The 16,354-nt window shown below is 50.7% G+C and overlaps 1 non-coding gene and 1 pseudogene across 1 annotated transcript; both read right to left on the bottom strand.

The window, feature by feature from the left end:
• Positions 1-6,906: 6,906 nt before the first annotated feature.
• LOC146784454 (28S ribosomal RNA) lies at positions 6,907-8,939 on the bottom strand (annotated as a pseudogene).
• Positions 8,940-9,429: 490 nt separating this feature from the next.
• Positions 9,430-9,582, bottom strand: LOC146784453 (5.8S ribosomal RNA). Its single transcript, XR_014971044.1, has one exon. It is a non-coding gene; the product is annotated as a 5.8S ribosomal RNA (ribosomal RNA).
• Between the last annotated feature and the right edge of the window lie 6,772 nt (positions 9,583-16,354).

Raw genomic sequence — 16,354 nt, 5'->3', positions numbered from 1 at the left:
GGGGGAGGAGGGGAGACCAAGAGCACTGTTACCCAGACCGCCTGCTGCAAGAACATGGTGTGCAAGGAAACTGCAGAACACTGCAGAATGCAAATAGACAAAAGTAAAGGTAAGATTAACAAAAGGAACTCCATAACCGCAAGGGCGAACCCCAGAACGGGCATTCGTCCAAACATGTAAGACTCAATCGCCTGTGAACTACCAGGCCAAATATGTGTTAGTGAGGGGCCAAAGGGCAATACCACTGGTCCCGACCTGTAAGAGCCCCATGTTACCCCCGTCAGAGCCTCGTGTGCTTATAGGGCTGCCAATCGCTCAACCGCTCCCCAGAGGAGTGTGTGTGGGAATCACCACCACCCCGCTCCCCTGTGACCAAGACATGCGTGGACTCCCAACCCCGTCTCACGTGTAAGGGAGCCCGCACTGCCCCTCTAGCCCCCGTGACCCCCGCGGCACCCCAACCTGCTCAACCATGGAAGCATAAAGAGACACAGAACCACAATCCCGGAGGCAATAGAGGCAGGAAGCCCCCCTCCCCCAAGAGTAGTCCGCAGCAGTCAGCCCACCACCTCGGGGTACCTGCATTGAACACAGTGCAATCAGACAAGAGTTCACCCCAGAAGGTCGGCCGTCTGGGGGGTCACCTACGGCAACACCTGGTCTTCCGGAATCATGATGGACGGGGAGGAGGACAGGTCAGTCTCAGTGTCACTGTGTGTGCGAGCCGCCACGTCCCCCTGGCTGCTCACGGATCCCAGAGTGGCCACCGCTTCAAGAGCCTCCAGCCACTCCACGCGCATCCTCTCCGGACTCGGGCCGCCGGGGGACTCGGCCCCGCCCCACCACGTCGGTCCCTCTGCCTCCGTCGTCTCAGTCTTTTCTCCCTACGCCCCACGGGCCCCGGGTCCGCGGGCCGGGGGCCACCATGTTGGCCCGTTTCCTCCAGCCAGTCCCAGACATCAGACGGGGCGTCGAAAAAGCGTGTCCCATCTTTCGTGACCACCCTGAGGCGCGAGGGAAACAGCAGCGAATATTGGATTTGCAGTTCACGGAGCCGGCGCTTCACCTCCAGATAGTTCCTCCTCCGCTTCTGAACGGTCGCAGTGTAGTCCGGGAACAGCATCACTGTGCCACCCCCTACCGTCAGGGCACCCATTTTCCTCATTTCCCGGAGGATCACGTCCTGGCCCCGGTAGTTGAGGAGGCGAAACAGGAAAGGACGCGGCCGGGCCCCAGGGACAGGTCTCCGCATCGGCACTCTGTGCGCCCGCTCCACCACGAACTGCGGGGAGAGCACTCCCGGGGGCAGGATGTCCCGCAACCAGCCTTCAACGAACTGCTCCGGTCGTCGACCCTCCTCACCTTCCACCAGGCCCACGACTCGTATGTTCTGGCGCCGAGAGCGGCCCTCCGCATGGTCCTCGAGAGTGTTAACGCGGTCTATCAGGTCCTGCAAAGTGGCAGAGTGGTTGCGCACTATCGTCTGTGCATCCTGTAACGCCTGACTGTGACTGGCAACGGTGTCCGCCAGCTTGCGATGGTCGACGTGGAGCAAGGTGAAGTCAACCGTGACTTTGTCAATCCGGGACTCCAGGGAGGTTCGAGTTTGTTCCAGCGTATTGCCCAGTCGGTCGACCGCTGCCAGCATGGCGTCCATTTTGTCCTCCAGGGTCGACGCAGGCGGCGCCACAGTCCCAGCAGAGCGCCCTGGCGCCGCGTCAAGACCTTCCGCCCTCAGCCTGGTCTCGGCGTGCTTGTTCCGAAGCCGCCCCATGGCCAGTTGCTGCGCCGATGGCATTCAGAGGGTCCAGTGGTGCACGAAGCCGACCGGGGCTCCAGGCACCTCCAGATGCCGGTATCAAAGGGCTCAGTCCCACTGCCACGAGTCGGGCCAACGCCAGGGGTGTCAGGGCGCAGGGCAGCGTCACCGGCGGGGGAAGTGCGTCGCGAGCCGTGGGCTACCGACAACCAGTCCTCCAGGCCGCGCTCCGCCTAGTCCACAATGGCCACCCCAATGCACCCTGCAGCAGGTAAGCGGCCAACACCCCAGGCTCCTCACTCTGATCCTGGCCGTCCGAACACTCCCACGGCGCAGTTCTCAGGGCCACAGCACGCCCTCCAGGGTCGCCTCCGCCACCACAGCAGTCCTCTTCGCCCCCGAGGGGCAGCAGCCAGGCGCCCACCAGGTGCCCGTCCACAACCTCGCAGCCAGAGGGGGGGTCTGTCACACCAGGTCACTCACCGGGCTCTCGGGTGCCGCAGGGTCCCATGTCCGCCACCATCACCTCCAGCCGTCACGGCCGCCACCATCGTCCACCGCAGCAAGCGCCTGCAGGCTCGGCGCTCTTAGGCAGGCAGGGTCACGATGCAGCTGATGGTCAGTCTCCCCGTGTCCCTTCGTTGCGGGGAAATCCCTCGCGGGTCTCCAGTCCGCCAGCCGCCGATCCGCACCTCGCTGCGCGGCCCAGCCTCCTCGTGGCAAGCCGCGGTGTAGGGTGACTCCCGCGGCCGGCCGCCGCCTCCAGCCCGCTACGCACCGCTCGCCAGGCAAGTCCCCAAGGGGGCGGCACGTAGTCAGAGGCCGCCCCCGCTTTCAATTCGGGCCCCACAGGAACGCCGGGAACTCACGGACAGTAGCAGGCAGCATCGGCAGCCCCGGGGCACGTCCCGAGCAGGAGAAGCGGAGGATAACGGCTCTGTTGCTCGGGAGCCTCACTCGAGCACAGCCATCTTTGCCACGCGCCCTCTAGCGCCCCCCTCATTTTATAAGGGTGTACCTTATAAATAACTGACCCCCACCCCTGGGATCCCTAGGGGAGACCCTGGGGGTCCCTAATATGCCAAAAACATTGTAGGTTATCCATTTTTAGGTGCCCCAAACACCAAATTCGAGTTTGGGCACAATTTACTTTTTAAAAGCAGTCTTTGCACCCAGGGCCGATTTTAAACTGACCTCAGCAGTGCACACATGCATGTGCAGAAAAAGGCTGCTGGCCTCTAAACTGCCATGCCCCAGGCTACTGGGGACTTCTAGGTAGTTTCAATCCCCTGTCCTATTATATACTAGGGGCTTATAGGGTAGGTCATGCCAATCACAGGGGTACCCCACCATACCATTGTGTACCCTAGTGTATGTAGGCATTTTAACTGTATTCTAATGTGTCTCTTTCAGCTTAGCACTGGCCCTGGGCCTGGTTAGGCAGAGTCCAGGGTCAGTCAAAATCAGTTACCACCAGTATCAGTGAGCAAACGTTGGCGGGTGCCCAGGGCACAGGATGACTTTGCAACATTACCCAACTCAATGGTACTCATTTAATTGACCTCAGATGGTTGAAAGACTGAGTGGACCCACTGGAATTTCAACCTGTGATTATGAGGTCACACAGGCCTCTGCAGTGGACGCATTAGTCCACCTTGCTTTACCTTGTATCGGGTAAGTTTTACATTGGTGGTGCAAGGGAGCTCTCATGCATCCACCAATATATTTTGATGCAAACCTATATTTAAAAACATTCATCAACATGGGCTTGCCCCAAAATGGTGCACCTACCTAATGATGGCGTAACAAGGAGAACCATCTTTATTTTTCCTTGCTATCACCTGCTTTATGCAGCACAAATACAAAGAGGAAATAGCCTGCATTGGCTCTAGGCAGTCACAAGTGTGCCAGCGCTAGGAGAGACCAGAACCATACCATATCTTTGAAAATATGGCGCTGTTCTGCTCTCCCTATTTCACATATCACAGCGGAGCAACTTCTCTTGCTGTGATGCTTTGCAGAAAATCTTTGCAAATCCGTCACGCAGCTGTCAGACTGCTTTTCATGTTTCCACCCCCTTTTCATTGTCACGCTTTTACCCCCAATTTATGTGTTTCTAGAATAATGTTGAATTTGAAATCACGATGTTGTCACAATGAATCTTTGTATAATTACAGGGGAGAGCACCATGAATTTTGATTTATTAATAGGGGAGTCCTTATGTCGTTTGGTACATCTTGATATACGCGGGGACTATGAGTACCCGCATTTCATGTCAAATGGATTGTGGGTATTGTAGTTGGGTTGTAGGAGCATTTTGGAGGGCGGAGCATTCAATCAGGTGACACGGATTATTTAAAGCTGGGGAAAGTAGCGTGCAGTGGTATAAAGAGTTGTGACGAACAATTTAAAATGTAACTAAGTTTGAGCACACGAGAAGAAAGGCACGCTGTTGAAAACGTGGGTAGGCTTACCGCAGGTGAGAACTGGGAATTGAATATGCTCTAGATAGTAGGTTTGGTTAGCTGTAAACCGAGGAGGATGCCTGTAGGTGACATTATGGGCTCATGGTTAGTTTGATTAGTTGCACTAGTGGAATCATTGTTAGTTAGGTATGACTTATATTTACACTCGGGGTGAAGGAGCGTAGTTTGATGGGTGGCAGTCATAGGGGGTGATTGACACTGAAAATGTAAGCAGGTCAAGGGATTTCACATCCGTTTCAACTACATTGAATTATTCACGTAAGAGTTAGGGGCTGAAAAAAGAAAGATTTGGTTAATTTGTTTAATCTATAGTTGCTGCAATAAGAATCATTTTGTTTGTCTGACAGATATGAATTTTACTATTGTAGATACCCCTGAGGAAGGTCAAAACGACCGAAATGCATTGGGTGATTGTAAATGTAAATGGAGGATTCGAGTTTCCTAACATGCCATTTGATTAGGCCCGGATGGGCTATTCCTGTGCAAACAAAAAGCATGAAATTGTGGAATCTTGTACCTTTGATGTGACGGACAAACGTTGACAAATGGATTTAAATAAACAGACTGAACTGATTTGAATACTTCTGAGTACGTGGATAACATGGATCACAAATGTGTATAAGGCTGTGCAACTCTAGGTGACTCGCACAGTGCGCGTCACACTTTTTTGAATATATACACTCGTGCATTCGGGACGGGGCACAGAATTTGAGTATGCACGCCAAATTTGAGAAATGCATAGAGAGTAAAAAAGCATTATAATAAAAAATAGGGTGTGCTTCAAGTCATTTCTTAGTGACTTTTAGAATTCCAACACTGCCGTAAGGATTACACACAGGGCAGCAGTAACACTGGCAAACTGTTTCAAGCTTGTCTTGCATCCACCCTTTATTTTTCCCAGCACAGACAGCGCCAGAAGCCCAGACGAAATCAGCACATTTGGGCTGTTTATTCCTTCAAACAGGTACCTCAAGTTACAGGCTTACTTACGGATCACCTTTTCTTTGCTAATTCTCGTAATGTGCTTAAATGTATTCATGATAGAAATGCTAAACATATGTGTGAGGTCTTAAGATCTGATGTCACTTCGTGTGAGGTCATGGATGGTGATGCCACATGCAATGTGACACGCCGTGATGTCACACAACACAATATCACATGCATACTGACTTGATTAGTCGTCCCACTTCTTTTATTTTTTTTAGGTTGAGCCTGGACAGCGCATGCGCTGATTTGCAAGGCATGCTGTATTCTGGTAGGGACTTGAAGCTCGCCCACTCTCCGACCATATTTTTCACTGTCTATTGTCATTGTCCACTGTAAACTGTGGCTGTTCATTGGTCAATAGGCTTAGTAGTCTCTCCTTAATATTGCCTTGTTTAATTTTGTAACCTCCCATGGCGACACCCTCTGTTACGTGTATTGTTACTCTGTAGGCTTTAATTACAGCCTCCGAGCATTATTTTGTCAAATAGCTTTGTCCTGCCTGCTCTTGCAGGCAGGACACACTCTCTGCTAACGCTTTAAAAAAATATTATAGTACAGGCGCCAAACGCATTTACAATGCAATAGGTTTCGCACTTGCGAGAGTTCAATCTATTGGAATTGTAAATTACGATGCCTTTTATTTATCTGTGTTAAAAACACCACAAAAATAAAAGGCATTGTCATTTACAATGCCAATAGCTCAAACTCTCGTAAGGCCTATTGGATTGAAAATGCTTGTTTTATTCGTCCTTTGCATTTTGCGAAAATGCCATGCAATATTGTGGTATTCAGCTACCATGTCGCATTTTGAACAATACATTTTCAGACGGAATCCTTTATGTTTGTTGGAGGCATGCTTTCTCAGTTTTTTAAACGTTCCTAATATGTCTCCACATAGATCACATTTATAATTGTCATTTGGGTATTTCCAGTATGTGAACTTTTAAGTGAAATCACTTTTCTTGTTATTATAAAACATCAGGCAGATTTGCGAACTTGGATGCACTACTGTCACTCTTGACTGAGGAGGCCACAAATTCAATGGTTTTACTGAGGTCTACTATTATTTCTTCTTCTGTTGTTGCACAGGGTGAACTGGGTGCTATATTGTGACCAGAATCATTGTTGCTAGCTGTATTGTTTGAAGCGGGTGCTGGATTGACAACAGTAAGGGGGTTAATAATTTCTGGAAAAGACAGCACCTCCTTTTGCCATCTTAATGGGGTTTTAATCACCAAGAACTACCCAATCTGGAATTGTGTTTGTTTGCTCCACCATTTCTCACTATCATGCTCACCGTAATGATAGAACCTTGTTCGGCCTGTCTCTATAGACTTCTCTACACAGAGTGGAGTCATAGTTACTCCCGCCATTTACCGCGCTTCATTGAATTTCTTCACTTTGACATTCAGAGCACTGCGATACTTTGTTTTAATTAAACAGTCAGATTCCCCTGGTATACACCAGTTCTAAATCACCTGCTAGGTGCCAGCCAAGGCAGAACGGGGCTCCGCGCCCCGGGGAGGGGGTATGGGAAGATGGGACCACTGCAGCTGGTACGATCCACAGGAAGGGCCCAACTTGCTTTTAGACTGACCCAGCACTTAGAGCCAATCCTTAACCCGAAGTTACATCTCTGACTTGCCGACTTCCCTTACCTACATTGTTCCAACATGCCAGAGACTGTTCACCTTGGAGACCTGCTGTGGATATGAGTACGGCCTGGCACGAGATTTACACCATCTCCACCGGACTTTCAAGGACCAGCGAGAGCTCACCAGATCGTGCCAGAACCACAACACTTTGCATGGCTTGGGCCCCTCTCTGAGGGCGAACCTATTCACAAAGAAAAGAGAACTCTACCCGGGGCTCCTGTCGGCTTCTTTGGGATCGTTTGCATTACTGCATGGAATGCCATGAAGGTGCCCGTCTCCACTACTCCGGGATCCCTTTCAATTGGCCAAGGGCAATGGAGGCCATTGCCGATCCCTTCGGAAAGGTGCTTGCCCAGCTCTTAGGACTGACTGACCCATGTTCAACTGCTGTTCACATAGAACCCTTCCCCACTTCGGCCTTCAACTTTCTCATTTGAATATTTGCTACCATCACCAAGATCTGCACCTGTGGAAGCTCCACCCGGGCCCTCACCCAGGGTTTCCGTGTGCTCTGCAGCAGCCCTCCTACTCGTCGTGACTTAGCCCCTACGGGTCTCAGCGCCGGAGCTGGCTGCGTATGGGCCTGGCGCTCCAGCGCCATCCATTTCCTGGACTCGTTGATTCGGCAGGTGAGTGGTTACATACTACTTAGCGTATTCCGACTTCCATGGCCACCATTCTGCTGTCTATATCAACAAGCACTTTTTCTGGGGTCTGATGAGCGTTGGCATGGCCGCCTTAGCCCGGTGTTTGGTTCATCCTGCAGCACCAGTTCTGCTTACCAGAAGGGGCCCACTAGGCACTCGCATTCCATGCCCGGCTCCCTGACAGAGAGCCGGGCTTCTTACCCATTTAAAGTTTGAGAATAGTTTGAGATCGTTTCAGCCCCAAGAATTCTAATCATTCGCTTTACCAGATAAAACTCAGGGCTCCGAGTGCCAGCTATCCTGAGGAAAACTTTGGAGGGAACCAGCTACTACATGGTTCGAGTAGTCTTTCGCCCCTATACCCAGGTCAGATGACCGATTTGCACATCAGGACCGCTACGGACCTCCACCAGAGTTTCCTCTGACTTCACTCTGCCCAGGCATAGTTCACCATCTTTTCGGTCCTATCATGCACGCTCATGCTCCACCTCCCCGACAGAGCAGGAGAGACAGGCCGGTCATGCGCCCTCCACTGGCTTTGCAGCTGGAACCCACCTTCCCTGCGCCACAGGGTTTCGCTAGGCCCTCCGACTCATGCACGTGTTAGACTCCTTGGTTTGTGGGTAACAGACATTGCCGTAGATCCCTGGTGCCCGGCATTGGCCTACCCGCCCAGAGGCGTGACGCAGTTAGGTTGCACTGAGCACAGTCTGCCCCAGTCAACAATCACGCCGGGAGCAGGGAGCCCCATCGCCTCTTCCTTGCCCTGGCATGCCCTGAGGGGGCAAAGCTGCTGCCAGGGGGGCTATAACACCCTCTACAGGAGCAGAGGGCCACCTGCCACCTCAAAGCCTTCCCAGTCGACCCGGAGCTGGTCACAGTGCAGCGCCCTGGAGGAAATGCACCATGCAGTGGCCGGGTGTACCCAGATGGCAGTCCCGCAAAGGGGATTTGCCCTCCCGGGCCACTGACCTTCCCAACATGTTGACTGCACGGACCCCACCTGTTTACCTCTCAATAATGCCCTCTTTAACTCTCTCTTCAAAGTTCTTTTCAACTTTCCATTACGGTACCTGTTGCCTATCTGTCTTGGACCCGTATTTAGCCTTAAATGGAGTTTAACACCCACTGTGGGCTGCATTCCCAAGCAACCCGACTCCAAGAAGACCCGATCCAGGTGTGCCAGGGGCCGCTACTGGCCGAACACCGTCCAGAGGGTGAGCCTTGATCAGAAGTACTTGGGCCCCCTGAGCGACGCCTGGGAGTCAGTCTTCTGTATGCCACCTTTCCCATGCCAGACACTGGGTCGGATTCGGAGTTGGGCTCTTCACTCGCTGTTACTGGGGAAATCCTGGTTAGTTTCTTATCCTCCGCTCAGTAATATGGTTAAATTAAATTAAGCAGGTCGTCACATCTGATCTGAGGTCATAGTCGGACGTCGAAGCGTGGGGGAGCTGGAGAATGTGGGCCCTTGGGCTGCAGGGCCCGGAGTCATGGCAGTGCTCCCTCTTACCCCAGATCGCAAGACCGAGGCCTGTGGGGGCAGGCGAGCATCCATGGGCCCGGCCGGCAGGAAGGGTTTGCCCTCCCCGGGAAGCTGGCCACATAAGTGGGGGCCAGAGGTGGTGTGTGCAGGAAGCCAATGACACACCACAGACAGCCACGCATGGTACACAGCCAGGCACCCCGGGATGGAGCGGTCTCCAGGCCGATCCCAGCTGAGGCGGGCGTCAAGACTAGGCGTGCCGGTGGCATACCTTCGCTGCAGGACTGGGTGAGGGATCCTGCTATGGGCGATCCGGGGTCTGACTTTGTGGGGGGTGAAGGGAAGCGGAGCTACCCTGCGATGGCCCCAGCCATGTCCCGGGAAAGCCCCGGGGTGATTGACGATCAAGCGACCCACAGACAGGTGTAGCCCCGGGAGGAACCCGTGGCCGCCAGGTGCATTCTAAGTGTCGATTATCATGTGTCCTGCAATTCACACTAATTCTCACAGGTAGCTGTGTTCTTAATCAACACGCGAGCCAAGTGATCCACCACTAATAGTCACAGGCAACTTTTCAAAAATGTTTGCCCACTTGCGGGCACAGGAGAGGCAGGAGGAAAGAAATACCGTCTGTCTGCCAGCTGTGCAGCAAGACTTCCCCTCTGAAAGTCGGACTGCACTGTTCGTAAAGTGTTACCAGGAGCTCAGCCTGCAAGTCCTCCACCCCAATCGCGGGCTAGGTGGGGCTCCTGGTGCGATGGGACCAGGCAGCCCCATAGCCAGCAGTCCCTCCGCACGAGACTGCAAACGCTCAACCCGGCTGCACGGAACAGGGCAGAACTGGGTACCTGGGAACGAGGGAGGGTTGCCTCACCTGTATGTCAGCCATCCTCCACCGGGCTCGACCCCTGGGGGGTAGAGAGTCCCCGGCTCGGGTGGCGGCCCGAGCCATGCCGGCAGGCTGGTGGGGAGCCTATTCCCCCCGGCCAGGTCAGAGGCACCAGAGGGAAGAGTGCTCCCTGCACGGCATGCCTCCCACTGAGAGGAGCCGGGGTCTCCTTGCAGGCCCCGGCTCCTTCTCTTCCAGGCTGTCCTGCCTTTCAAGAAGGGCTACTCCTTGGTCGCCAACAGCCCGGTCGGGCCAGGTGCTGGTTGCGGTGCGGGAGGGCCTGGGCGGCGGGCATTGGGGGGGGGGGGGTGGTCCCAGCCCAGGGAAGCACTGTCTTTTGGTCTCACCTCCACTGCGGGGGTCATGCTGGGTGAGCGTGGGTTCCGTCTCATGAGGGCCTACCGCTGAGCCACTCCCGGAGGGACAGGGGTCGGGGGTCACCCCCGTCCCCAGTCCCACGCATGTCAATCAGGTCCTTCCCAGTGGAGGAGGTCCACCAGGGCCCGGTCCTCACCCAAGCGCCCCATGTGGCCGCCGACCATTCTGCCGGCTAGGCCCTGTGTCTACAATGCGTGCACGTGTTGCACCTGGGAGGCGGCCGGGGGTTTCAGGCTGGTGCCTTCCGTCGCTCGGGCCACTCTGCCGTTAATGATCCTTCCGCAGGTTCACCTATGGAAACCTTATTAAGACTTTTACTTCCTCTAAATAGTCAAGTTTGATCGTATTTTGGCCGTGCCGCCAGGGCCATTGCTAACCCAGCAGAGCCGATCCGAGGACCTAACTAAACCATCCAATAGGTAGTAGCGACAGACGGTGTATTCAAAGGACAGGTACTTAATCAATGCAAGCTTATGACCCGCACTTACTGAGAATTCCTCGTGCATGGGAAATAATTAAACCCAAATACCTATCACGAATGGGGTTCAGCGGGTTTCCCACACCTGTTGGCGAAGGATAGACACACACTGATCCGTTCAGTGTAGCGCGCGTGCAGCCCCTGACACCTAAGGGCATCACTGGCCTTTTATTGCTCTATCTCGTGTTGCTGAACGCCACTTGTTCCTCTAAGAAGTTGGACACCAATCGCTCGGGGCGCTTAACTTGTTAGTATTGAGGAGTCTCCTTTGTTATCGGAATTAACATTACTACTGGAAACCGTGCCTGAAGAACTGAGGTGAACACTGCTGGTAATCTTGTTTAATGTGGTTAATATTATAAAACTCTAATAATATCAGTAACTCAGGAAGATTTTCACTGAAGATAAGTAGCTCTCACAACACAAAAAGTGGAAGATCCCTGGTGTAGAGTTCACTATGAAAGGCGAGTGCTGAGGAGAAAACATACAATTTTGCAAATAATGCGGGGGATCTTTCATATGACTCCTTCTATACCAAGATGAATTTCCAACCTCGTATTGAACTTCTGAAATGAAAATGCTGACATTCCAAAAAGCATTACTGCACAATAAGGCGACATCGTGGCCATAGATTATGGGCGGCATGGAGCGACTCTCTGGAGGAAAAATAGCGACGAAAATGCAAGGCTGCAGGCGCCGCGAAAACAGGGCAGTGCAGGCTTACTTTGTTTCATGTGGGACAGCCCAATCAGTAGATACGCTCCGATGTCTCTATTGGATTGATAATTCCTTCAGCAGAAGGCGGCAAAAACAAGTTTAATTAAAATGGTGTTTGGCTGCAGATCACAAAATATTCAGCAGGTGGCAGCAAAATCCTACTGTTGTGTTTTTTTTCTCCAAAAGATACTGGGCAGAAACAGAAGGATCAATGGGTAGACCTTACTTTCCAGCAGTCCCTCTTGCAGAGAAGGGTAGCAGTTGACGGAAGGTATAGTGTAAAGTCTAATGTTCTGGACAGTCAGTAAACTGCTCATGACGAAGAGACCTACTTGCTCTACAGTTTACACTTATACGGCATTACCGTATTTCCCGCCAGTTACTACCATACCTGCCTGAGGCTATATATTCTTCACAGCCTCCACCTTCAGTTTCATACTGTAGTCTCTGACTCTAAGAGCACCTCTCTACTGAAAAAGCAGGCTCTTGTGCTGCGTTAATTCTCCTTCGGAATTAAAATATATCCATCGCATTTCCTTATTTGCTCATCTCTGTGCATGTTTATTTACATTATTGAAACAAGCCTTGAAGTTTGTACTTTGTGACACTAAGGGGCACATTTCTCAAACTTTAAAGCAGCGCAGAAGCCACCTTGCTGTGCTGCGTGAAAGGGAGAGGGAAAGAATGCATCGTATTTAACTTTATACATCACATTCCCACACATGCCAACCTTCCCGATTCAGGTGGGAGACTACCGATTTCAAGGCTAGTCTCCCGCATCCAAACTCCTGCATGCAAAAACCAGATTTCTCAGCAGGCTTCTGACAGCAGGCACTGGTCTTGTGTAAATCGGATTATGCACAGCCTGTAACCTGCTCTTGCAGGCCAGTGCCCCACATTTGTCTCACGTTCTCTCTGTCTGCCATAGCACTTTCTCCGTGGTCCTGACAGGTAAGGCAAAACATATATTTGCAATTCTCATAACCGATGCTCCAGCATCAAACTTGCAAGTCCCCTTCATGCCAATCGACCTTATGCAGGCCACGAGAGAAGTCAATGGGAGAAATAAATTCTACTGATTATTTTTTTTAAATCTCCCACTTTCCTCTTCCAAAATGTTGGCAAGTATGCATTCGTATCCTTTCCTTGCGCTGGCACACAATGTGCTGCCTTGGGCCAACGCAGGCACCCTTGCACCTCGGTGCAAAGGTGCCTGGCTGCTAACAGGATTGTTTTTGTGCATAAAGGGACACCTTCCTGCACAAAAGCAATCACCTGAGGCATTTCCCTCCTTCTACGTGTGCTGCATAGAAAGAGGGAAAAACTAGGAGAAATTAAGATATTTCTACTTGTTATGCCTCAACTGGGGAGGGGTACCATTTTGATGCATTCCCAGGTCTACCAATAATGGTGAATCTGAGATTGGGCCAAAATCAATGGGTTGGATGCGTGGGAACACCCACATTCCATCCATGGGGCAGAGTAATGCAATGCAGCAATTAGTGCTGCTGTGCGTAACTCCAGATTTATCGAGCCACGCAACGTAGTCTGAAATCTAACTTCAGTCTTGTGTCGCCCTTGCCCCTCGTGCAATGGTGACACAACACTATGATATATTTGGCCCTAATTGTGTCATTTATATTTGCACAGTGCACAGCTAAATAAACATTTGAGACCAGAGGTTTAAAAAAATATATCATTATAACTCTGCACCATAACTTGTTACAGATTCTTGCTCCAATTTCGAACTGTTGGCATTAGGCAGACAATTCCTCTCACTGCCATTGTAGTGCGAGGAAGGGAACAACTTCTGGAATTCTGCTAAATAATCCACAACACAAAAACAGGCCTAGGAAATACCTCTGCCCCGGATATTTTGTGAGATCCTAATGTGGGTACTTTACTATCTAACTGATAAGCTGTAACATTTGTCTACCCACGCTCTGAAAATAAAACGTTTTCAATCTATGTTTCTATTCGGCCAAGAAAATCCCCTTACCCTACAAACATTAGACTCCACCTGACCAACCTTGTGTTGCTAGGCAAGGTCACAAAAGATGAATGTACATTTCTAACCCCACTGGACACAACCATCACAAGCAACCTAGGACTCATGCTTGGTCCTCAAAAATCTTATGTCTTGCCTTTTTTTTTTGCTTAGGAAGTGTGTGCAGTTCTAAAGTCTGTATGTGTTAGAAAAATCACACTCCTATTCACTAATGGCCCTTGAACATTCATTTGCTTCACTTTACTGTCATATTAACATGTAGAATTTATGGGTTTTATTTCTTTTTACAATGTTAAGACGTGTACACGTAGGTTTTTTTTAAAGATGCAACAAAAATATTGACCCTTTCTCAAAAGTATCTACTGTGTAATTAGTAGCGGTGTACACACACTGGGACGAACAATGGTCCAGTGCCGGGCTCTAGAGAATGTCTTTCCCTGCCTCGAGCCCCACCATAGCAATCTTTGGCTCTTGCCCCATGACCACAGCACACACAATGATCATATTTTTGTGCTAGATTTACATGTTTGTGCAAGGACTTGGAGCCAAAGCTGGGGTCTCTGGACAAAGTGGTACAACATGGGCACCTTTCTTTGTTTAAGCATAGCTACTGTCACCTCATCGGGCTGTAGAGGATGGACAGTGGTGGGAGTGATAAGATTTCATGCATTTTTACCCATCACCTGCAATGGAGATTAGCCTAGCAGCCTCTCCAGTGTTTTTTAATTGGTCTGCCAGTCCTGCTGGTTTATCAGCCACCCATGTGGAATATGGATGTCACATATGTGTATTGTTTAGCGTATGTAGAAGATGCATTTGTGGCTTGTGCGTATGAGACAGGTGACCATAACCACACTGGAATCTATTGTGTATCTGCCCAGAGAGCAGATTTCATTTGTTGGGCTGCCCTCGGAATATTTATGGGGTCCTTTGTAGTGGGTCAGACTGTGGGTTGCTAAAGAAAGGAGACATATTATGTTATGTTATATATGTAATGCAAATTTGTAGAGCACACTATCACTCAGGAGGGTTTTCTGGCGCTGAGCAGTTGTGAGTCTAGGCAAACCTAGAGCCTAGTGAGACTTCTCAAAAAGCCAGGTCTTCAGCTTCTTGCAAATTCAAGAAGAGAGGAGGAGGCTTGTATGTGTAGTGGCAGGTCATTCCATGCTTTAGTAGCAATGTAGGAGAAGGCCTGACCGCTGGATCTGTTTTTTTGTATGCATGGAATGTGTGCAAGTAGGAGTTTGGGTGAGCGGAGGTGTCTTGAAAGTTTGTGAAAGCAGATGCGATTGTTGAGGTATGCTGGGCCAGTGTTATGTAGTACCTTTAAAGTGTGGGTGAGGAGTTTGAATTGTACACGTTTGTGTATGGAGAGCCAGTGAGGTCTTTCAGGAGTGGTGTGATGTGAGCGTAGTGTGGGAGGTTGAGAGTTATTCTGGCTGCCAAGTTCTGACTGGTTTGCAGTCTTCTTGTGAGGAGATTTTGTTGAATCCAGCATAGAGGGTGTTTCTGTAGTTCAGCTTGCTTGTGACCGGGTGTGCGTGGTGGGATTTTGAATGCTAATTGGGAGCCATTTGAAAATTCTCCTCAGCATCTTCAGGGTTTGGAAGCATGAGGCAGTGAGGGTGTAATATCGAGTTTGCTGTCAATGACAATCCGCGGTTCTAGGCGTGGGTGTAGGTATCAGTCCTATCTCTGTTGGCCACCAGGTGGAGTCCCACAGTGAAGTGCTCTTCCCGAAGATAACGATTTTGGTCTGGTTAGTGTTCAGCTTTAGAAAGTTGATCTTTATCCAGTGGGCAATTTCAGTCATGCAGGCATTGAACTTGATCCTGGTAGAGGACGTCTTGTTTGCGAGTTGTGTGTTGTCAGCTTAGGAGAAGACTTTGATGTCAAGAGATCGGACAATGCTGGTTAGAGGTATCATGTATGCATTGAAGAGGTTCAGGCTCAGAGAGGATCCATGCAGAACTTCACTTGACGTGGTCATGAGCGTCTGAGGTGTACGGTGCCAGGTTGGCTAACTGTCTTCTTCGAGTCAGAAATAAGCAGATCAATTGGAGTACGTGTTCTTGGATTCCAAGGTCATGTAGGCGCTCAATGAGGATGGAGTGGGAGACTGTACCAAACACTGTGGAGTGGTCCATGAGGAAGAGAACCACCATCTCATCTGTCAGCAGTCATGCAGATGTCATCCATGGTGGGCATGGGTCTGAAACCAGACTGAGAAATGTCAAGGAGTTGGTGGTCATTGAGGTATTCGGTGAGGCATTTGTTGTAGATTTTTTCTCTAAGGTTTTGGATGGGAATGGAAGCAGGAAGGTCAATCTGTAGTTAGGGAGTGTTGAAGGGTCCGCTGAGGATTTCTTTAGCAAAGGGAGAACAGGTGCATGTTTCCAGGCATCTGGGACAGTCACAAAAGAGGTGGAGGCATTCAAAATGGGTGTGGGCAGTGTGCTGATGGGTTACAGTCCTCTGGAGTAGGCTTGGTGGTGGCATGGATTTCAATAGGGCCCCTGAATGGATGGACTTCATGGTGGTGGCTGTTTCTTCTGGGTTGATGACAGGCCATGTGGCTAACATTGGTTCACTGGATAAGATCGAGGGACGTTTGCCGAGGTCTGTTGGGTCCGGTTGTGGGTTGAAGTTGCTGTAAATGGCAGCGATTTTGTTGCTGAAGATTAAGAGAGATTATTGCAGATGACTCACAAGGGGTGGTTGTGTTGGAGGCAGCTGCTGGGGAGATGAAATCTTTCACAATAGTGAAGATTTCTTCGCTTCTGTTGGCGTTGGTATTGATGCAAACTTACAGAGCAGGTTGTTTGGTGGTTCGGGTTATTTGTGGGTAGCGTCTTAGGGAGGAT

This window comes from Triturus cristatus, chromosome 11, assembly GCF_964204655.1.
Source record: "Triturus cristatus chromosome 11, aTriCri1.1, whole genome shotgun sequence".
Classification (NCBI taxonomy): domain Eukaryota; kingdom Metazoa; phylum Chordata; class Amphibia; order Caudata; family Salamandridae; genus Triturus; species Triturus cristatus.
This window is presented reverse-complemented; position numbering and strand designations above follow the sequence as displayed.